Source organism: Agelaius phoeniceus, chromosome 5 (genome assembly GCF_051311805.1).
Source record: "Agelaius phoeniceus isolate bAgePho1 chromosome 5, bAgePho1.hap1, whole genome shotgun sequence".
NCBI lineage: Eukaryota > Metazoa > Chordata > Aves > Passeriformes > Icteridae > Agelaius > Agelaius phoeniceus.
The window spans coordinates 35,165,628-35,190,228 of record NC_135269.1 but is presented as its reverse complement, the minus strand read 5'-3'; the positions used below and the strand labels follow the sequence as shown (position 1 = coordinate 35,190,228).

Genomic DNA, 24,601 nt, shown 5'->3' with positions numbered 1-24,601 from the left:
ATGGTTCATTTAGACCTGCAGTGCTGTGTGGGCAAAAGTGGATTGCAATCATAGCCATTTCAAAAATGAAAACATAAGAGAAAAGGAAATTGGACAGAAATGGCATGGAAATTACAGCCTTTGATCCGTTTTTGAAGAACCTTTTATGAGACATCATCGTGAGTGGGCAGCAAATTCTTTCCAGTCTCCTCTTAAAGTACTTGTGAAAGCTTGGAGTCCGTGAGACTGAAATAAACGTTTTAGCATGGATTGTGGGAATGTATCCCTCTCTTTTGACCTTTTTAGCTTTTATAGGCAGCACAGAATTGCACTGAATGTATAGTGTGATAATATAGAATATAAAATATAGTCAATTACATAGAACATCATTTAGCACAGTGATATAGAAAGTGTTTTCTCTAGTAGCACTAGGCTTTTTATTAATTCCCTATAAAAATGAGGCACTGTAAGTGGGGATAGACTACATGTTTTTAAAGATTTATTAGGCAGAAGCACAGATGGGGTTTGCAGCTTTTGTAACTCTGAGGGCTGACTTGATCTGGGCTGAGTAAGTCCCTGTTGAAACTTGCCACAAGCTGTGTTGCTGGGGAAGGCTCTGTCTTTTTTTTTTCTTAATACTGCATCAATTTGAACCTCCTGGGTTATCCTGCTGTCTTGAGAGAATTACAGTGTCTCAGTGTGAAACTTCAGTGTACATACAGAGAAAAGAGGTAAATTGTGAACATGAATAATACACTGTAATTTCCATAGTCCAGCTCTGCACTCGCTAAAATTAGATTGATCTCTGAGGCTATAAAACAAAGATGATCATAGTCTGGTTCAATCACTAACAAAATATCTGTAATGCTGCTGTAAAACATTAATGTTATGGATGTATTTGGCAGTACTCCTTATTAAATACCAGTAATTAAAATCAAAATACATTGGGTTAGCTATCTCATTCTGTAAACCCTGAGTAATTAGCTTTCAGGTAATTGGTCAGATTAGTAACTGTACATAAAATGATTATTGTTGATGAGAAGAAATATGTTACTTCATGATTTGAAGAATCATGAATGCTGTCACATAAAAGAATAAGTACACTATTTTACATTTCAGTAAACAACAGCTGGATTCTTCCAAGAGTGCTGCTTAAATCAGATTCAAGCTGCCTGAAGCAAAATCCCTATTTATTTCCTTATTTTATTTGACTTGACTGGGTTCTGTTTTTATTAACATTTTCTATCTGAACTTATGAATTAGAAAACCTTTTTATTCAGCAGAACAAGTCAAGTTGTTTTTGAATTTGTGACATTTGGGATCTCTTTCCATATTTTTTTAACCTTTGTGTATCATTATTGGGGTGGAAAATACTCTCCATTATATCCAGATAACTATTGTAGGGAACAGTAACAAAATTAATAAAAATGTTTACTCCTATATTGCCTATTTGATTTTCTATTTCAGACTATTTGATTATTAAATGGAAGGTGGAGACAGAGCTGTATTTTGCTGTTGGGGTGCTGCTGTTATCATTATTAATCATTTATATAGTTAATGTGTAGCTGTTGTTCACGTCTTAGGCAAATAAAAAATGTCATCCACGCCCTGAAGTATTTGCAATCTAAAATTAGACAAAAGAAGTAACAGATGATAGCAGTCAGCTCTAGGAGTGGGAGTTTCAGAAGAATATGTTATTGTTTACCTGCTGTCCTTTTACCACTTTCTGTTTGAAATGCTTTCTCTCAGCAGACTGCTGATGTGCTGAGGATAGCACTGTGCCCCTTCCTCCAGACCATTCATGGAGGTGTCAAACAGGACCAGACACTTTTGACCCCTGGGGTACAACCATGAGTGAGCAGACTGTGTACTGCTGATCACTGCCTCCTGTGCCTGGCTCTTCAGTCCACCTCACTGCCTGCTTGTCTAGCTCCTCCTTCATCAGCTTCTCTGGGAGCATTTTGCAGGAGACAATGTTAAAAGCCTTACTGAAGTCAAAGTTGGTAATAGCCACAACTGTCCTCTCATCTACAAAGCCTGGCATTTAATTATAGGAGGTTGTCAGGTTGGTTAAGCAAGATTTCTCCATTCTGACTACTCCCAGTTCTTCTTGTCCTTTATGTGCCTGAAAATCATTTCCAGGATTACGTGCTCTGTCACCTTTGCAGGGATAGAGGTGAGGCTAACAAGTCTGTAGTTCCTTGGGTCCTCCTTCCTGCCATTGTTAAAGTTTGAAGTGGTGTTTCCTTCCCTCCAGTCTTCGGATGCTTCTCCCAGTTGCTCCACAGTGCTTCAAGATTATCAAGAGTAGCCTAGAAATGGCAGCAGGCCGCTCCCTCAGCCTTTGTGGGTGTGTACCATCAAGGACAACAGTATTTCCTGGCCTGATCATCTTCTGCCAAGAGTACATTTTCTTGTTCCACGTTTTCCCTGTGGTGTCAAGGGCCTGGAGTTGCAGAAGGCCAGTGTTCCTAGTAGAGACTGAGGTGCAGATGATATCAAGTACCTCAGCCTTTACTATGCCCTGTGTCACTAGGTCCCTTGGCACACTTAACAGCAGGCTCACATTTCCCTAGTCTTCCTTTTGTCATTGCATACTTAGGCAAGTTTTTCTTGTTCTTTGCCAGGTTCAGTTCCAGGTAGGCTTTCACTTTCCTAACTGCATCTCTGCATGTTCTAGAACAGCTAGAATCTCTGTATTTCTCCCAAGTGTCCTCTCTGTTTTTGACCTCTCCATGCTTCATTTTTTTGCGTTTGAGTTTTGCTGGAAGCTCCTTTTTCATCCATGCCAGCCTCCTGGCATTTTTTCTGGCTTGCTGCTCACTGGGATGGAGCAGCTGTAGCTCCTGCAGAGCACAGTCCCAGCTCTCACAGGCTCTCCTCAGATGACAGATGCTCCAGTCCTTTTATGGTCTTCCTGTCTGTTCTCCGGGAACATTGCGGTGTGTCCATGTCTCTCCTGAACTGGGAAGCACAGAACTGGACACAGTACTCCAGATATGGTCTCACCAGTGCTTTTCTTTTCAGGTGGTCATAGCAAGGTGTTTAAGTAATGGATGTGGTAAGGAGATTGTGATTAACACATGACTCATAAGGGAAGTAAAGAGAGTAAAAAGTATGAGTACTTCTCATAAGAGAAGTAAAGTTTGCAAGAAAGAAAAGAGAATGAAAAAAATCAGTCTGAAGAGTCAACAGAGGAGAGTCAGTGGGATAGAAAGCACAACTAATTGGAAGCAGCAAAATAGAGCAGAAGGATGAGATACATATATTGGGAAGGTGAGTAGGAGGGTGAGGATAAGAGGAAGTAGCTAAAGCTTGATAAAAAGTTAATTGAAGGCAATAGGAAACTTTTATGTTTATTTCAGCAAATTCTTGTTAGGGAACAGGTTGTAGAAGTGGCAGGTTGTTAAAAATAAGATACACCCTGTCTAGACTTCAGATTTCCTAAAGTTCAACTATAACAAGTGCCTCTGTGACTTTGAACCTGATTTCTTGGATTGGTGGCTGGTGATTACTTTGGTGCCTCAGTGGGATGTGCTTGGAAGAGTGACCGAGTCAAATGATCACTGTTTCAGAAGGATGTTCTGATTTTCAGGGTTGGTTCTTTTAGTGGAATAATCCACTACCTGGTTGTGGCTGCAGGAGATTACACAAATGCTCCATGGAATGAGAATATTACTGTGTCTCTTCAGAACATAGAAGAGCTCTACAAAATGAAGACGGGACCAAATGGAAATTGAAAATTTCCATGTCCTCATAGGAAAAATTAAAGTCAAACTTTGATTAACTGCTTAAATTCCACACATTTTTATCCTAAGCCACTGAACTGTTTAGAAGCTTAAATGGTTCTAATAACGATAGCACGAGGAGATTTCTTTTATGAGAAATCTCGTGCTTTCTTTTCTGAGCAGATTTCTTTTATGAGAAAAGTATCGCATATTTTGTGAGCCCTAAATTCTGGTAGGGCCACCTTTTAGCCTTACTTTCTGGGTAATTACTTGATTTTATTTTTAAAGCATTTCCATACATCTAGTCTGTTACTTTTTATAACCAACTTGAGATTCAGTTCTTATGTGTAAAACACATGCCAGTGATTTTGCTGCTGCTATAAGCTTCTTCAACCCTAAATCTCCCAAATGTGTTTGGATTCCCTATTGAAATTTCCTTTTTAAGAAGTATTGGCTATAGTCATCTCCAGATAGCTAATGAAAAATTTAAAATACAGCATGTCTGTGTTTCATCTTTTTAGAAATCCTGTGATAACCACCTTTTTTGTTTAAATTCACCAACCTCTGCATAATCTTTGTTTTTAAAGTTGGAAAAGCATTTTCAATATATATTAAAAAAAAGAAGAAATATTTCCAAAATTCTAAATTTTGAAATGCCACATGCTCTGCTATACTTAGGAGTTTGTGGAATGTGTTTGAACAAATGGCATGTAATGTCCCCTGTAAACTAGAGAGAGGATCAGAATTAATTCCAAAGGCTAGGAACAAGTATAATGCTTGGCAATATTCCCTTGGCTTCCTTTCCTTCAAATCAGGACTGTTGTTACACTATTTCTACTGAAACATAATTGCAATCCTGTAAGTACAGATAGCCATAGTATCTCTAGTGTAAAAGACTTTCTTCCAGAACAGAACTATATTAGCTGTAATAGGTATTAACATAGCTATCTTAGGATAGCAAGTAATAGGTGAGCAGAAGAGGGTTCACAGATGACAGATTGATAACTAAGGCAATAGTGTTCAACCAAGGATTTCATATACTTCCATAGGATTATGTGGCAATAGGGAATGAGGTAGATTTCTTGGCCATTTCTCAGTTTCTCATATCTGGGGCTATATGAAAGCATTACAGCTCTTGAATACAAAGTAGGGAATTGCTTTAGTGGTAGCCAAAAACTTATTGTGTTTTATTTGTTTTGTTTTGAGGAGGTGATGGGATACTGGGGTCAAATCATTCTTTCCCATTCTTACTAGAGTATTGTTTTATGTTAAGGGTTCTTATCTTCTTTTCAAACTTAAAGAAGAAAACATGAAAAATAGCTTTTATTACCCTTCTGTGGTATTTGTAAGGATAGTGAAGGAATAGCTCATAAAAAGATATTTCTCAAGTTTTAACATACTGACTTTTTCATTACCGTAGCAGGTGGTCATTTTCATATAAATGAAACTGGTAAATAGGAACCCAGTTTTTCACATGGATTCAATTACAGTGAATGCTTCCAAACACCAAATGCATGGAAAAAACCCATTCCTTTTCATTCTCTTTCTAACCAAATAAAATGAATCTTTAAAACTTTTATGTGTATATATATATATACATTCACACACATATATATTTATATATGCTATGGTCTAAATGCAACAATATGCAAAATAAAAAATACTGAACTTTATATTTTTCCATTTTTCTTCCTTGAGGTTGATACTAAAGCTATACATAAAATAATTTAAGCCAATGGAAATTTACCTTTTCTGTTTATATGTTTATGAAATAGCTCCAGGTTTCTTACAGAAGATTCTTCCTCACTTAATATTCTCATAAAACTCACTCACCTCCATCTTTTTGGGCAATCATTACTTCAGTGCATAGCATCTCACAAACTTGCCATCATTGAATTCATCTTACCTAATTCTAGATCTATAGAAGTAAGACATCATATAAATATATTCAAAAAACAGATACAATTTTGTAAATTTTCCTCTGTACGTGTCTTTTTTCAATGTGTTTTTCTTCCTAGTCTGCTGTTAGATCAGGCTTAGTATCTAAAATCAGGTGAGATAAATATCACTCTTTAAGTCCTCCGTGCTCTAAGAGGTCTGGTTAAAATATTAGTCTATCTAAGGACTATTGAAGCTATATGAAAAAAAGGCAACACACAATAATAATTACTAATTATGCCGCTATCATGTGTATGAAATTTCTTACAAAAGTTGATAGTATTTTATGGGGTCCATGAAAGTTTAAATGAACTATTTCCAAGTAAAATGAAATTCATTTTGGAATTTCATGTTCTTGAGCAACACTTTAAATAATAATTATTGAGCACAGCTTAGGGGACAAGGAAGTGCATCTTATCTAAGAAGTACAGCTTTTAACCTGCATGCCACTAAGACCAAAGATGAAAATAAACAGTGCTTATGGTGGGATTCCATAGCTGAATGGCATTCAAAGAAATTATTCCTCCCTGATTATCTTCAAAATGCTTTATCTGTATAGGCAAGTGGGAGCTGTGTCTTGGTTCAGTGCTGTAGCTGCTATCTGCAACTCATTAGGTTCTGCTGTAGAGAAACAGATAAAATAACATGAAGAGTTTACACAAAATTAGGCCATTTAACTGGGGGTCCTTACAACTCTTGACACCTGTCTTTGTGTCCAGCAACCTGCTGACAAAGGCAGTAATTTGAATTCTTGGCATTGCAGATCCTGTTAATCACAGCTGATGCAGGCTTCCTCTGTAAATCTGTTCTGTTTATTGTGGGAAAGCATTCTATATAAGTATGTATCTGTTGTGCTTTGGCAAAAGTGATTCCAGAGATGACCAAGATAGGCAGTTATTAGATTTCCATTTCCCTCTCAAAAGTCTTGCCATGTAAATTACTGTGCTAAAAACTTCTGAATTCTATCCTAAGCATACTTGCAAAGGTATGAATGTTGGCATGCATAAAGGAGAGTTCATGATAACTTAATCATTACTTTGAAATACAGTTTTTATATTTTTTAAATTACTGTTACGAAGCTCAACTGTTGATGGAAAAACATGTGTGCATTAATTAGTACAAGAACTGATAAGCTTATTAAATCAGGCACATTATTTTTGCATATAAATTATATTTTGGAAGAAAGGTTGTTGAGCTGGACATAGAAGTGCTAATCGTGATTTGTAAAACAATTTTTATAATGAAAAGATATGGAAGTTAATGCTAAATGCAGCCTTAGGAGAAGACATTATCTTTAAAGAACTGAAGAACTTTGCTCTTTCCTCACCCTGTACCATCCTCATCCCATAGATCCCTTTTTTTGCAGACGTTCTATTTGTACTGTTACAAACACAAGAGATTGCATCTGAGTCCTTCACACTGGCTCTAAATTAAGATTCTGCAGTTTCATGCCAGCTGTCTTTGGGGTACAGATTTCCTCTCTTCAGAGGCATGAGTGAGCTTGTTTGTGATAGTCAATAATACTCTATTTTGCCATTTGTCATTAAAAACAGAACATGAATATCTATCATGCTTTCCATTTAAATACCCCATAAACTAGTACTTGATCTGCAGAGATAACTGCAACTTTCTTCTACTCCCATAAGGATTTACTCAAAACAAAGCCATGGGCAGTTTTTAATAGGATATTAACACCCATTCAGATAATTCTTAATTAACATCTTTCAAACCTTCCTACAGAAGTGTAAAACAGCATTGATTGTCACTAAAGTATCAGTGATTTATATAAACTGTTTCATGAGTGGACATGTCTATATCAAGACTAACAGGAAAAGTTTCTATTTGTATTATTTATATGTATATGCACTTTTCACTTCAAACCACATCTAGGCCATTTTACAAATAGTATGTTGCTGTTCACTTTATGGAAATTATGTCTGGGTTAAGAATAGCTTATTTTTACTCTATGCTTATCACATGCTAGTTAAAGATACTTTCCTGAGTTATTAAAGCTGAGGACACAGAAGCTACCTAAGTGGGAGCCCTTCCTTGAAATAATGGTGAGAACCCAAAGCCTCTCTTCATCTCAGAGAGAGATCTGTGTGTGTGCAGCAACTCTGAATAACTTAAGGCCTTGTTCTTTGGAAGTCAATTTGAAAATTAAATTATTTTTAAGATACTGCTTTACCAGTTTAAGATACTGATTTAAGTTATCAGTCTGCCAGATTACCAGTTTAATATACCAGCTACCTTTGTGTTTCATAACCAAGTCTACTTACTGAACATCATGAAGTGACAAACTGATGCCTAAATTCAGCTGAGATGTGACACTGTAGTCTACAAATTCCATATCTAAGAATCATCACTATATTTTGCTCAAGATGGGGGTTATATTAAAAGACATATTAATTTACCAAAAAACCAAGATTAAAGTTAAGCTATTTTGTATTTCCTAATAGTTTGTTATTAAAAAAAAACCACTTTAATAAGCAAAATAAATTAATTAAAGCACATATTTGTTTTAATATTATCTCAATAATCAGCATTGATAATTACCATGAGTTTTAAGAAATTGTACCATACTTGTTACTTTTTGTTTTCTTTTTGATTAATCATTCCTATTTCCATTTCCCATTGCATGTAGTTTTTCAAAAATTGTAAATAATTTAGAGATGTCCTAGATTTAGAAAATTATGTTTTAAAAATCTATTATAGAAAGTGTGCCTGGAAAAGGCACATAGTTATGCACAAGAGATTTCATGTTTTCATTTTGAAATACGATTCAGACAATGGTAGACCATTGACCTCAGTAAAATACAGGGATTTAGAAGATATTTTAACAAAACAGTAAGTAGGGGTATGGAAGTAATTGAAGCCCACATGGAATTGCCAGATATTGAGCAAGCCAGACTAAATTGCCCATGTTCTTTGATAAGAAAGGAACCTCAGTAAATTTTATCTATATGGACTTTCTAGCATTTGTTTTGGAAGTGTATTTAAAAATAGGTCTTATTTTTGTTGCAAATGTGTAAAAAAGCTGTAAGGTGATTAAAAAACTATCAGAAGCAGTAAACACGATGATCTGTATTTAAAGTTACTGGATAGGAAGGAGGTTATTGGTGAGATTGTTGAAGGAACACTGGTCTTGAATCAATATTACTCATTTAACAACTTCCTCCAAAAGTCAGAAAACATTAAAGATTTGTTTCTGATACATACTGGAGGGTTTTGGCAGCTTGTAGAGGAAATTATATATTTAGGGACTGAGGAGAGGATCATTAGAAATAGATCAAGTGTGTAAGTACAAAATGAAAGGTAACCGGTCATAAAATATTTCTACCCAATCTGGATTCTCATCCCTTGAAAACAACAAAGAAGAAAACCAAAAATCAGCTTGTGGGTGAGTAGAGATAACATCATGGAAAACTGAAGGGGGAGTTACTGGACAAGACATTCAAGAAAAGCAGAGATGTGTTAATTTGGAAAAACAAAGATGAAATTGAAGTTGGAATGCTATATAAAGTTCTTGCCATCATTTTTTTCATGGAGATAGTTCCATAATGAAGCAGACAAAGAGAAGGGTTATTAAAATGACTGAGGAAGAGTCGCAGTTGTCCCAATAACCAAGAATCAGTACAGGCTGGAAAATTAATTCCAGTAATTCTCAAATGGAAAACATAACTTTCAAATAGTGTTTGAATCCTTTTGCTATGTTTTCTATGTTCCTTAGTATTCCATATAAGAAGTTATGATTCCAGCTTTGGCAATTTTTTAATCTTAATTTTGTACCAAATTTCATAAACTCTGCATTAAACTTTGTTCAGGTGTCTGTCATTAAGCAGTGCATTCATGGAATTTTAGCAGTTTGCAGCAAAGAACAGGTGTGTTCACACTGTGATGCACCAAGATATGCAGCATCTACTAAAACAGGTTTAGAAAGTACTGACCCATATGAATACTCATATGAGTTCTCTGTGACAGAACTGAATCAGAAAAGCAAGACTGGCATTTTCACTGCTGGGTAATTAGTTTCCTTCTTGTATTTGTGCAATTTCATTAGTAAAAAGATAGCAGTAGAAAGTCACTGTGAGTTCAGTCATACCTTTTCTAGCTGCTGTTTTGCCTAACAGATTTCAGTATTTTTGTAAGGGACTTGTGAGTACAGAGCTGAGCTAAGTGATAAAAGGGAAAGGCTGCATTACAACTTGTTGGAAAAATACCCTCTATAAAAAATAATTACATTTCAGAGTAATATTCAGCTACTCTTACATTTGAGGCTGTAGTTTGAAGATGTAGTTGAGTTATTTATTTATTTTGATATTTACAGTTAGCTGGGCATCCTACATATTATTTGTTGTTCAAGATTGCTCCAGGACTACAAACTCTGTGTGAATCACATTTTGAAGCTCTGGAAATGCCAGATATGAGTCAATATTTGTGGTGTTTATCTGTACAACTCAAGCCAAGTCTTCCAGAATGGCAAATACCTCTGAAAAAAGATTGAAATTCAGCTGGTATAAAAAGGTTCTATCGGTCTGAATCACACAGGCCTGACATTGCTGGGGAGGTGCAGCTGCATGGGTAAAACAGAAATCTAGAAAAATAAGTAATTTCACACTGATAATTTGCATTATTGCCCTTCTTCTCTATATTAACTTTATGAAACGCTTAAGTGTGTTAAAATATGTCTACAAATTCTTATGTAATAGCCTAGTAATGTTAATGTGCACTTTGTGTGAAATAGGCTGTTCAGATACAGCACTACATTTTCAGCAGATGTTTAAATCATTATAAATTGGAAATTTGAAAATGACTGCCAATTAAAAAAATTAATTAATCTTTTATATGGACTGTCATATCACATCTGAAGAGTTGCTGGAGGGCTTTTTTTTCTGTTTTGAAAAAAACTCAGCATACTTGTTTTATCTAATAATTCTTGTCCTAATGTGTGCAGAGGTTTTATTGTCATTGCATTGTTCAGAGAATTAAGTATATATGAATGATTATCTGTCTTCATCTAGACATGCATTCATATCTCATATTTTCCTATTTGTTTTGAAATTTCATTTCTTCCAATTTTCTAAAATAGCAAACACCAGTTTCAACCCTGAAAAATATTTTTAGAACAATCACTCTTGTAAATCTTTGTAAATTCTTCTTTTCCCTTTAGAACTGGGTCTTTTTGTTTGTTCTCTCTGTCATTTGAGTGTCAAGGCGAAGTTACTTTATTGAGCTTTCAATGTCATTGAATTTGCAGGCAGCAGCTCAGGTCTTCTGTGAAGTCAGTGTTTTGGGACTGAAATTTCCATTGTTTTTCTTTGCTGTTGGAAAAAAAAATGTTATGTTCAAAGTTTGAAGCAAAGTCCTTTTTTGTAGAATAAATAACTATCCTGACATATCTGGCTGTTTTCACATGTGTAATAAATTCTGTGAGAACAGAGAAAGATGGGTTATAGTCCTAAAGAATCCTGATTCTATTTTCTTGGTTTATTTCAGCAGTAAGTTTTCCTAGTCTTTAACTGAGAATTCCTTGTGGGAAGCTTTGTGGGTTATGAGCTCTCTAGTCTCATGCCATAGTTAGACTGGCAGAAGGGTTCATGCTTCCAGTGTTGGCTCTTTTAAAGGCAGGAAGGAAATCTTTTATCCTCGATGAAATGGTGTCCTGCATTTCTGTATATATAAGGACTTGTTATACTTATTTTCCTCCATTTCACATCACTCTTGGAGCACTGACTATGGAAAAAAGCAGCATCACACCCTTGAGTTCTATCTAGCTGACTGTACATTAATGTCTCATTTAAACACTGAACCCATGTTTACCTCCAGTTATGAAGAAGCTGTGCTGTGCTGCTGGGCATTATGGAAAACTGAACTATCAGAGATGCTGAAATGTGAGGGAGAGGAAATATGCTTGTGAGGAAAATGCATCAGGCAGCATTTTAAGATTTGTCTGTTTGACAGTGCTGCTGATTTTGCTTATTTGTTTTTATCTTCTGGCTTTATTATCAGTATAATGATTTTGTTTTATACTGGCATTTAGAGAGCTACAGATGGCAGCATATTTACTTCACCCCCCCCAGAGATACTGGAATGGGAAATTTGGGAATAAGCTTTTCCATAATACTGTGTATAAGCCTGAAGAGGTCCTTTAACTTTTATGTCTTTCAGTTTCCCTCATACAAACCTGAGTTAATATTTCCCTGCTGCCAGACATCCTATTCTTTCCCTACAGCGAGAGAATACTTTGAATAGTTAGATAAAGGAACTCCAAACATTTATATTTAGGGGGTTGGAATAGGACTATCCTGCTAATGTAGAGTTTTAAGAGAAGGGAACATTTGGTATTTGTTTATAACTTATTCATTGCATTTAGATGCAATGCCAGTTTGAGAAAAAGTCTAGCTTGGTTTGGCTCAGCATTTGGGTTGATATATCACAATATGGAGTAAAAAGGCCAAATTTAGCTGAGCCTCTGACTGAGTGTAGTTGGACTAAAGGTACTGATGCAATCACTTCTTGATTTGCTTGTTTACATATAAACATTTGACTATATGAGTTCACCTGCCATAAATATCAGTAATCATAGTTGGCAAGTAAGATAAAGGAATAGAGCTGTTCTTCTGAAATAAAACTATTTTAGCCATAACATACAAAACATAATATGCAAATTCATTGTGAGCTAAAAATATATCCCTCAGAAAAATCCTTACATTTATTGTTGAAAGTTTGCCTTAGTTTTGGTACACAACAAAAATAAACACCTGAAATTTCAAGAGGAATCACTCACTGCAAATGAGAAATTCTGTAAGTTGTAGCCTTTAAAATACAAGTGTGAAAACCCATTAAATCCATGTAAGAAAATCAAATATAAAAAAAAAAGGCAGGAAATGTGCTTGAAAATATTTTCAGTGTCCTACAACACAGTGAAAGGCAGTTATGTCATCTACCATTTTATCCTTCCTCATGCCTTGCAAAAACCCAACCCTTCCCACAAATGCACGTTTTTTTCAGTTCTGCAGCTAATATCTGCCAGTTGAAAACAGTCAGTGGGGATGTAGGCACTGGTTTGCGAGGGCTGAGGGGCAGTAAAGGGATTTCCAGATAGCAAAGTCACCCCAGCCCCAGCAGAGAGGCCAGGGCATTTTACAGGGCCATGCCAAATGCACTGGCAGGTCTTTCGGATTCTCACATGTTCCTGGTGCACATCCTAAGCACTGGCTGAGGAAGGAGGGAGTGGAAATATTTCAAATTTTGCAAAAAGGGACTGTGAAGTTTGTCAAAATCTACCTGTTATGGAAGGGGAAAAAAATCAGCTTGAATTATTTTTACGTAAGAGGAGAATTGCTTCCTGCTCAGCACTAGGCACTTTCAGATTGTGGTCTCAAACATTCAAACATGTACAAACACACTTTCATGGTGTTTAACTGCAGGGTTTGGCTTGGAATCACTTCAGAGGAATATTTGAGCATTCCCATTGGATATATGAATAATACAAGATTAAGATTTTGTATATAGTGTATATACATGTGTGTATTTTTACAGCCTAAGTTTTATCATAAGAATTACTGAAATACGTCCTTTTTAAGAACTGCTAGATGTAAAAATATCTGCAGAATAGAAATAATGCTGATGAATTTATATGACACGTAACATTTTCCTCTCTTCATTAGTAGAAGGACCTGGGAGGAGTTGAAATAGCATTAGAGCTGTGTCAGCTGTCTTTCCCCTCATGGCTTTGAACAGTTTTCTATCGTCAGAGCCACCCCCCTGTAATCCTGAGCAATACCTACAGCAGGATTTGCTGTCTGAACAGAAACGCCTGTGCTATCCTACCTATTTCTTACACTGTTGTCTGAAAATTTGTACCTGCTGTTGAATCTGCTCCTTATTGTCTAATTATATTATCCAGTGAAACAACTAAAATATGGCAAGAGTAATTAACAAAAGAAAACAAAATCTTTTTTTTTTTCCTCAGCCTGCTGGGAACATACACAGAGCCACAGGCTGTAGCTGACCCACTTCTTGATAAATCACACGGCGTAACTAACACTGAGGCAGCTAATGCCATCTACTGACTAAAATAACACAGTCACTGAGATAGCCTCAAAAGGAGCTTGCAGAGCTGGTAGCATTAAAAATGATCAGAACATTATGTACACCTCTTTGATTAAATATAAGCTTGAGAAGTTAAACCAAGTTCTTGAAAAATCAGAATTCATTTGTCGTAAGTTTGTTCTGCAGCAAGAAAGCTAAAATAATTCTGGTCTTAGGAAAGCCTTTCAATAACCTGATTTTCAAAATTGCTGAGTACCTTCTCTTCTGTTGTCTTCAGAGAGGTTTGTACCTTCCCAGACTCTCTGAAAATCCATGGTGATGCTTTATATAAGATACTTTATATGCTGAATGTCATTTGAAACAGTAAAAGAATTGCCCTTTCTCATCCCCATTCATTGTTGCGGTGAGTTATACCCAAGTGAGCTATAAATTTATTGTTTTCATCTCAGAGGTGAGACTCAGCTTTTTATTTTTGTTCTCAATATGAAGACATGATCGGTGTTAAGTATGTTGCTGCTTTATGATACCTGCAAATAACCACTTAACTTAAAATATCTTTTCCTGTGTTTGTAATAATAAATTCATGGCTTCGATGCAATATGCAGAAAAATTTGCATTTGGAATAAGTGCCACATTTCCTGCTAAAAATTATTCACTGAGCACAGTGGATTACATATAAGATACCAACATTCTCCAGGTTAATAGCAGAGAACATTCCCTGTAATAATGAATAGCCATTTTGCACAGTAAAGCAAATCAGTGCTCTTTTGAGACAAATTATAAATCAAAGTCTCATTAAAGCAGACAATGTAATTCAGTATGTTCTCAAGTGGGGTGGTGTCACTTTTACTGGGTCACTTCTGTGTGTGCAAAAATTTCTGAGGCAAAATCCTTCTGATCCTGTGGAACTTGATAGCTTTGTCGAAAGAGATGGTGCCTTTCACCCAAAAAATCCTGACTGGATTAAAGTACTGAATCACTATTTACTGTTCTTATTCTCTGTCTTTTTTTTTTTTTTTTTTTTTTTTGTACATCAATATCCGAAGTTCACATCTGGAATAGCAACAACTTTGCAGCAAATCTGTCCTTTTCCTCATATTCCAAATGGACCTGCATTCTTTATTGATGGTGTCTGAAACACTGCTTCACTCTGTAGCCTTTATACAGAGGCAGGTTAAAATTTTAAGGAACTGGCCACAATTTTTCCACTTTTATCAGCTTTTCAGATGAAAAGGATCTTTAGTCATTTTGAGGAAACAAGGAAAAGGAATACTGTGAAGGAGGTGTCATAATGTATTAGGATATAGATATTAGGATATAGACTCAAACGGAATCTAATATTAATGTTAATGTTGTTCAGGTTATCATTTACAGCTTCTTTAATTAAAAGAATAGGCTCTGTTCATACAATTCATTCACAAGTTCCACTTTCATATAATTTTACCTTTTTGGGCCAGATTAATTTTCATTCCACTGTATGAAATCTGTATGACATTGCAGCAAGTAGTCTTCATTCCTGACTTGAAGTAGCATTTCCCAGACAGCTGCTGCATCAGACCAGAATAATTCTTAGTTTGACCAAAGTCCCTCCATGGTCTAATTACTTACTCTGTTAAATTCATTCTAATATCTGTCATAAGAAACCTAGGTAAAAAGTCCTTATATAATATTTAATATTTCAGAAGATGTCTTCCACTACTTCTGTGTGGGCTTTTTTCCCCTTAAGTCTGTTATATAGTGGATATTTAAAGACTCATTATCTCCTTACAGGTCTCAATTTTACAAGTCAAAAAGACCTGTAAATTTTTGTTAAAACATTTTGTACTCATTGTTAATATTTTTTCACCCCTTGAGATCTAATTACTTTTAAAATTTAAATTACATGTTCTGGACCGTACACCTCAGCATAAGCATGTTGATTAGTGGAATAATAGCAATTGTAAAACTTTCTTCATAGCTTTCTATCGGCTTTGTTTTGTTTTGTTTTCAAAATGCCATGGATTCTACTGTTTCAGAGGTGTTTACAAAGTAGCAACTCAGTCTTGAGTTTCTCTTTCTATGCGCAGTCAACCTCTTTTGTTGATCTTGGATTAAGATCTCCAAGGCCTGTGAATAAGTAAGGTTTGCATAAGGCTGGCTCTAATTACTATGTGATTGCAATTTGTCTAGAATATACTAATTAACTGAGAAATATTTTTTTTCTGTATAGTTATTAAATTATTTAAATGCTCATATAATTTACTATTTATGTGATATTTATGGCAGCTTCAAAATTCTGTATTTGTAGTCTTTAGGACGAAATTTCTTGTTTTCAGTTATATACCATGGACCCTAAAAAAATTTCTGAAGATTTTACTGCTCATTTCCTACCTTTTTTGTTTGGACCTTTTCTTTTAGAGATTGAGGATGCATTTGTTTTGAGGTTTGAGAAAGAAATATATCTCTCTACATACATAAATCATAATTTTATATGTTTTTACCAAGATACTCTACTTTATTGAAGTTTTCCTAATCAGAAGCATTTTTGATACAAATGTACAATATTCTTACTCCTCTTGTGTGAAGGTAAAGTGTTGTCTAATTTTTTCTATGGTTAACATGAAGTTTTGACTTTCTGGCACAGGTGAGATTTTTTCCACATTTGTTTACTTAAATACAAGAGAATGGAGATAGGGGTAAGGTTTTATTTGTTGAACTGGTTATATTGTTGGTTTTTTTGTTTTGGAAAATTATTTGAATTCCCTAGTGGAATTATTTATATTCAGAACATTTTCTGGTCCTCACAGAGGACATATAGGAGAAAACACAAAAGGTCATTGCAGCATTGTGTGTGGTAGACAGCTCACTTTTGTTTGCCATATCTAAGAATTTTCAGACAGCTCCATTACACACTGTGCAGAATGTACAAGCATGGGTGCTTCATTTGCTGTTATAAACTGGGGTGCTGGTTTCAGAAAAAATGCTTAACATTGTGTGATAATGGCCAGCTGTGAAGGATGAATGAAGATTATGTAAAGAGAATTCATAAAGAAGTTGTATTTATAAATACAGCATGAAAGTCCATTTCAAATTGCCTCATAAAATTTGATGGCTTTAAATGAACCTTTGTGCCAAACAGGCCAATCTTCTTGGTTTCTAGAGGCATGGATTAGAGCAGGATTACTTAGTGGCAAGGGGGCACAGACCAGAAGTGGGTCCCCAGGGATCATACCAGCTAATGGGCAGAATCCAGCAGAAATTCCCCAGCCACTGTGACAGAGCAGAAACCTCGAATGAGCATGGAAAAGTCACCCATCCCTCAGAGCTGTCCTCCTCACTCTGCTTCTCCTGCTTGCAAGATGGTGCCTGGGGGGTGCTTTCTGGAAAAAAGGAAAAATAAATGTTTCTTTTTCTCCTTCTTTCACTATTTAAATATGTGATATTTAAATGTGTAAGCCAAGAGATTCAGTAATGTGCCATAGTGTGCAGAGCAGAGCGACGCAGAGTCCCCAGGCAGGTGCAAAAGAGCCACTTTATTGCAAAACCAAGGCCTTTTAAGCAGTTATCCCATTATCAGCTACGTAGTTTTAAATCATAACATAATTCAACCAAGCACCATACATCACAGTGTGAACGGTGAATGGTTATGTAACTTGGTTTTCTTCCTCTAATTCAGCTGTGTCACTTTCCCATAGTTCTTTTCTGCTTAGCCAGAGTTAACAGGCCTGAGACACGATGTTACAAGGCCTTCCTTCTCTAAGGTTTTACCTATCTGCAACACAACAGGAGGAATCAAAACAAGACTTCTCACTGACTTCTCACTGGTTAAACTGAAGGATCTGTAGATCTGTTCTAAGCATGGTTATTAAAATACCAAGACCACCTGAAAGAACCTCAGCATTGTGAACTTTTTATTTATTCATTCCTTGCAGTCTTTATTTCTTGTGACTTTTCATAGGACTTGTGACTCACTCTTTTGTTGCATTTCCCCATCTTCTATATTTTAACTTTTGTACTTAGAATGTTCTCTCACTTTGTTCTCCTCTTGCTTTCCTGTTCTCTCTCCTGAATTGCACTCAACAATCACACCTCTCTGTCTGCCACCTTCTTCCATGACTATTTTACTATCTCTAGCCCTTTTTAAGTTCTTTATCCTATGGTTTTATCCCTTGATATTTACTCCTCTCAGGACTTCCTTCTCTTTCCCATCATAAGCATTTCTAGATTAGCATTTTCCCTGCAGATTGGTCTGCTTCCCATTATCAGTAATACTGAATTCTCTCTGCAGTAGGAGGAATGGAAGTGGGCAGATGCTAATTCTGTCCTGAGATTGCATCACCTGTAAAGAGGAGAAGGAAACTTGCATCTGAAATCAGCCTAGATTTTTTTATCTAAAAATTGTGTATATATTTGCTCATTCATAGGACCTTGCCCATCTGACACAGACTGAGTTCTTTTAACATGGAAACAGTGAAGTAAACTTGCACAACTCTATGGATCAGTCATTCTCAATAACAGCAGTTTTCAGAAGCTTTGTTCTTTCCTCTGTGCTGGTTTTTCAGAGTAATTTGGAGAGCACATTTAAGGTTATCCACACATTCCAATAAGTTGTTATGCTCCAGGAAATGAGTACTTCACTTTTAGACTATACCTGGAACAGTTTCCAGTTTGTACCACTAGTGCATGACCCTATTTTTTCTGCCATTGCCACTAGGCTGCCCATAATTATATTGATGTACTTGAAGATTCCCCGTATGTAAAAGACTAAAATGCTGCATCATAATTTGCTACTATGTTTTCCCTTCCATTTACCTTTCTTAAAATGCTTTGGAATTTTGTCACAGTGCCTTCATTCATATGCATGATCTGCCTCTGCAAAAGACAGAACTCCTTATTTTAGAACTTATGAAAAATGCATCCAAACTTCAAAGATGAATTAGAAATCAAGATTTCTGATAAGATATTTTGAGAATCAAATCATATGAGACCTCTAGAATGTAGACAATAAAAATGCTACTATTAATGTGTCTTTAGAGAGAGAAACTATCTTGTGTACATCTTGAGAAGTCTTCTTAATTTTTGGGAGATGGGAAATACAAAACATAAGCTAAAATAACAGTTTTGATGCCTACAGTTTGTAGCTTGTGATAGTTTTAATATGATTGCATATTGGTTTTTCCATCCCTAAAGATGTGAAGTGTCCTGAAATAATCTATGTTCTATATATCAGGATTGACTGAAACACAAACCACAAGAAAATCTGATGTGCTGTCATGGTTTTTAAATTCTGTCAACATTATGTGTTGTTGACGTAAATAAATTTTAGCATTGAAGTGCTTTATTAATGCATATATAATAAACATGACAATATTATACCCTCTGCTGGAAATACTTGCTCTGTTAGCAGGTGAAAATGCACTAGGAATTTTTGTGAAGTTGTAAATTTTTTATTAACTCTCAACTCTCACAGATGTACAAATCTAAAGTCTTTAGAAATTAATGACTTAATTCGAAATTTAAAATGTTAATTAAATACTACAGGCCATTGCTAATCTATTCTTACTAAATTTTGCAGTATTTTGTATTACAAATATTTTGTCTGACTTCTCAAAAAAAACCCTAACAAACTGCAGTTTCTATTGTGAAACCTGTTTTATTTTTGTATGTTTATGGCCTACTTAGAGCTATTAGTATAAAGCCAAAAAATTACTGAGTAGAAATTATTTCTAATTTTGAAATGTAAGCATATTGATATGAACAAGTAGAAATGTCAGAATTTCATACTCAAAGGTAGAATTTGCAAGCAATTTTAGTCTTATTCTCCTGATACCTTTAAGTCTTACGTGTTACTTTCCTGTTTTCAAGGGGAAAAGTTGAATTTGTTTAATTTGTGAGGTTGTAATATCTTTGAACTATGTCCAATGCTTGCAGCGTGTGGAATTAATTTTCACCAGTTGGCTCTTTCAGTGATTATGTAGTATGTCACAGAAAGTGTCTCTTCTGTGCTAGGAAACTGAATACACCAAAAAAACACTGCTGTGCAGTTTACAAGCTGTACAGCATTACAAAGATGTCAGAATAGATTCTGCTTCCTTTTTTTTCACCACAGATGGGTTTTCTTGGTTAAAAACTGTTCTTCTCTGCATTGGACAGATACTGTTTGCCTGCCCAGAACTCTTCTCAGTTACAAAATCTGAATTTTAACTGAAGTATGTATTTGACTTTTATGATTCTCATAGCTGCTCCCAAAACAAGGAAGGTGATTACTTCATACAATAAGAATCCCATTTTTAACTACTTATATTCTCTTTAAACAGCAGAGCATTTCAATCGGGTCTACTGAGAGCATAACAAATTTGCTACAATCTGCATTGTAAGATGTACTCAGAAAATACTGTCTTCAGGCATTGAAAACAAGGACTTGTGATTGAGTGGCTAATGTGTGAAGACATTATTTTCAAACATTAACTCTTCCTTCTTCCTCTGATTTATATCCCTGTCTTACTCAATAAAAATTAACCAAACCAAATAAACAAAAAATTCCATGCCAGGCAATAAAAATTGAAAATTCCATTTGAAGGAAGGGATAATAGGCAGAAAAAGATAAGAAACTGTGGCTAGCCTTGAATATACCAGCCACTAGATGGTGACACTTAAAATTACTTCAAAGTAGCATGCAGTGCATTACTGTAGGGTGGAACAAGCAGTTATGCTGACATCAGGAGTGAATTGGGTTGTTTAACTTCTCGGCTTCTTGAACATTATAGCCATTTTAGTATAATTAAATGAAGATGAGTTGGATGACTATTACTTTCCCATGTTTACAGGGCCTAACCATGATTCATGGTTTGTGTATAAAGAATGCAATAGAAATTTAGTAGATCTTGGAATATGGCCAAGAACTGTTTCCACAGAATTATAGAGATTTACTATACTAGATTAAATCTATATTCCATCTAGTATAATATAGATTAGTACCCATCCAATGTAGTATATATTGGCTGGCAGTATTTAGAATCAAATGCTTCAAACAGGCATGCAAGAAATCCTTAACCAGCTTGTTGTGTAGTAATCTGTCATGGGAGGTTACTTCCAGTCCTTTACTGCTGACATTTTTATAAGTGGACAAAGAAATGAGACTTTGAGAATGACAATGAGGGTTGTGAAAGTGGCTTCAAAGAGGGTGGGAGAAGACTGTTTAGGTCACATTACAATTCTCTTCCCAAAGGTCACATCCAGTACATTTTGTTTATACAAAATACTTTCTTTCAAATACTTTCTCTCTCGTGTCCCAGCATAGAGAGGTTTTTTTGTATTCCTAGAACATAATCTAAGAAACTTTTTGGAATATAAACCTGAAAGAGTTTACAGAGATCTGTAGTAACAGAAGTTAAAAATCATCCCTGATTCCCTTTCTCAAGATCCAGTTTCCTTTTACTTTTTCAGTGCTAGCTTCCATTAGAAGTGGTGGGCTCGAAGTATAGTCAATTAAGTTTTGTACAGCATCATTAGGCTGCAAACACAATTAGATGAACAGGCTTGCTAAAAACAGCCCATTGTCTTCTCTGCTATTGTAATGTCTTTTCTTACACAAATCTTTTTACAGTCTCGTGTTCTAACAAGAGCCATTTAAAATTAAAATTTCCATCACTCCTAAGCAGTTGCAACTTATGAAAAGAGACCTGAGAATAATTGGTTATTATTCATTGCAACTATGCTAAATTCATGTATTTATTTGCTTCTGCTGAAGTGCTGAGCATTGGTGTTGTACTCTGCAAGCTGAGCCCCTTCCTTAGTCCATTTAGATAGACACAGAGAATATCAGGATGTATACATGCAATATACAGGTATTCTTCCTGCACCATAAATACCATTCTTTGTTGTGTTTTCATGTTTTTTGTTGTTCTAAAAGTAAAGTCTCTGCATCAAGGACTGTCTGACAAGTGTGGCTGAACAGCCTGACTGTTCTGTAGCTGCTGACCCATTGGCACCATGGGTGTAGGAAGAACAAGTGCTGAAGAGGAGGTGCAGTTGCTGGTGCAGTTACACTGTCTACTGAAATTGGGTAATATAGGCTGGCAAAAGCTGTTTCTATCAGAATAACAACATAGCTTAGAAGTTGTGCTGACATGTCTGCTCTGCAGAGATCTGCTGACATAACTATGGCCTCAGTTAGATAAGCAAAATTGAATAAATAGAACAGAGGCAGGAAGGGAGAAGTGATGAGAGGGGAGTTAAAAGTAAGAAGGAGTTTTGCTGCATAGCAGGAGAATTATGCAGGTGTAGGAGGAGATTTTTCAAAGGCATGAATAGCTAAATCTATTAAGATTGCACGGTGACTGCAGGGATAGAGATACAGATAGAGTGGAAGAATATAGAGAAGAGAAAAATTTCTAGAGAAGGGATCTAAAAAGATAGAATAAAGTTGGTTAATGAAGCAGAGAAATGTGATTCTTAGGATAGCATGAGTCACACACCAGAAAGAAGAAGGAGAGGGTGAAAAACTGCCATGAGCAAGGGGAAGAGGCTAAAACCACCTAACAGGTAGAAGAAAAACCCAATGTTAATGCAGGTTGTGCTGGGATATCGGGTGATAAAAAGTGATTGTAACCTTTCCTGCATGTAGATGCTCCTTCAATACACCACAGTGTGCTAGTTATGATATCCAGACTGAAGGCCTGTTACAACATGTCACTGAGGCTGCACATGTATAAAGGCAGCCCTAAAAGCCTTTTAGGCTAGTCACTGTATTTCAACATAATTCACAACTTTTATGATTGATCAGATTCTCATTTCACAGCAGGTGTCACTTGCAATTTTGTTCCAGGATGGTTTGTCACAAGGAGTGTGAGTAGGCTTGACAAAAATAAGCAAAGTTCAAATTTGCCAGCTAGAAATAATTGCATAGAGAAGGAATAAATGTACCTTACTGTCATGCTTTTAATCCCTGCTGTAAATGCTAGGCAGTCGTTACCTTTCGTAAGCAGAATATAGATACTTAACACTCCAGTATCCATTTATTTCATGTCTTACAGCTGGTTTTGTAACAAGGCAAAGATTAGATTCAGAATCTACTACTGCTAATACTAAAATGAGCTAGTAAGTGGCTGTACTGTAAATCTAAAAGTTCTTGATTTGAGCATTGCAAAGGACCCAGTAAAATATATAATGAGCATATAAGTTCTTGTTATGCTAGATAAAAAGGTAGAAATACAAAGGCTTCAGGAGTGTCTTTTGAGAGTTTCAGATGATAACTTCAGTGTTCTCCTGGCACAGCTGCAGGTAAGTTCCCTCTGAAGTGAGCTCTGACCGGAGAACTTTGTGCTATAGGGCAGTTCTCTGCTGCACTCTCTCACCTTGGAGATCCCCACTTTTAATTGAGTTCACTCTATCAGCAGGAAAAGCTGCTGTGTTGAGCTGCTCCCATGTCACAGGCAACGTGTATTTCTTGAAGTGTTGTGCCATCAGTTTGTTTGGTGTAGCTGCACTAAGGGGCTTCATCACCTCCCTGAGCTTGATTCCTTAAAATGTCCGCTGCTGATAATAAACTCATGGGACTGGAACGTGGGATAGGCAAGCATCTAGTGAAGCAATCACTGGGCTTTAGTCAGGAATCTGAAAACAGAAAGACTAAGAAATGTAAGAGTGAGGGAAGTAATGAATACTGCTGAGTTCCAACCTAACTAAAAAGTTTCTTTACAAAATTTTGACTACTTTCACCTTGTGTGCAGTAAAAGGCATCCCAGTGCTTCAGCCCTCCTGAGCCTTTCCATCTTTTCATACTAAAGGTAAAGCCTTCAGTTTGTTCCCATTAATAGCATCCACTGACAGACAAAGCCTGGCTGATATTGCAGTTCTTTGCTCTTTAGCATTTCTTTTACAAGAGCCAACAGTGTTTCAGGGAGACAGCACTCTCCACTTGGGAGAGAGCCACCTGCCACTATATTTTCTTCTCTCCCAGTGGTGTATTTTGGCAGTAGATCCCTTTGCAGCTGTGACTACAGTTTACGTTTGGAGAGTATTGGTTTAGAAAGAGGAGGCATTTAACAGAGGTAACAATTATTGTTTTCAGATGGTTGAAAAGGTGATGGAAATTCCAGATACGGCTTATGCCTGTGGATTAAAAACAAATATCACTCCTTGCCATAAATGCTGCTTCTCTCTCCTATTGTGATAGCTGATAATGGCTGAAACACAGTTGCTGCATTAGGGATCTTAACAGCAAGGGATCTCAGTAGCAAGGGGCTTTTGGTGGGAACTTCTCAACTTGCCTCCAGGCTTGTTTAATTCTTCAACGAAAAGTGGAATGTATGTGTGTACAGCATGGAAGCTGTACTTGTTCCTAAGTTCTGAGAAGATGCCTTGGCTTTCATTTATTTAGGTGTTCTATGAAGTTAAAGCTGTTAGTTTTTTTTGTAAAGGGCAGAAGACAAGAAAAATATGTTATTTAATGTGTGGTAAAACAATTAGATAATGACCTTTTCATTTACAAACTTGTCTTTATTTTCTAGGTTTAAATAATTTCCAATTATTCTATTTGCTTTTTGGCAGCAAAAATATGAACAGAATGAACTTCAAAACTATGTTGAACTAAGCTTTTTATCTCTTTTTTTGCTAGCAATTGCTAATAAATAAACAAGAATTGCAGGCTTGTAATTAGAGGTTTAGTAGTTGTTGCTTAGTTTAAAATGACCTTGAAAGGGTATTCTGCTTTTCATCTTTATTTTCTCTTTGCTAATGTACGTTCCAGCAGGGCTAATTCCTTTTTTTTTTTCTCTCCAAGGGCTTTGTTGAAGTGAAGGCAAAACTTTGACTTTTGTCTCTTCATATTTATGATAATCTTCTTCTTGTCACATTCTTAACACTTTACCACATCCACTTTCATTCTATTGTGAATGTCCCTTGTGCTCTAAGTCCAATTT

General features: G+C 36.0%; 1 protein-coding gene across 5 annotated transcripts in view; it reads left to right on the top strand.

Annotated features, from left to right (window-relative positions):
* The window catches only part of SYT1 (synaptotagmin 1), a 333,663-nt gene that overhangs the window by 171,337 nt on the left and 137,725 nt on the right, over window positions 1-24,601 (top strand). The window contains exon 1 of one of the 5 annotated variants that reach the window (XM_077178797.1): window positions 721-724. The exons of the other annotated variants lie outside the window; for them this stretch is intronic. The gene's annotated coding sequence lies outside the window, so the exon portion shown is untranslated. Of the gene's footprint in view, window positions 1-720; window positions 725-24,601 lie in introns of those variants that run through there. 5 annotated transcript variants of the gene reach the window in all.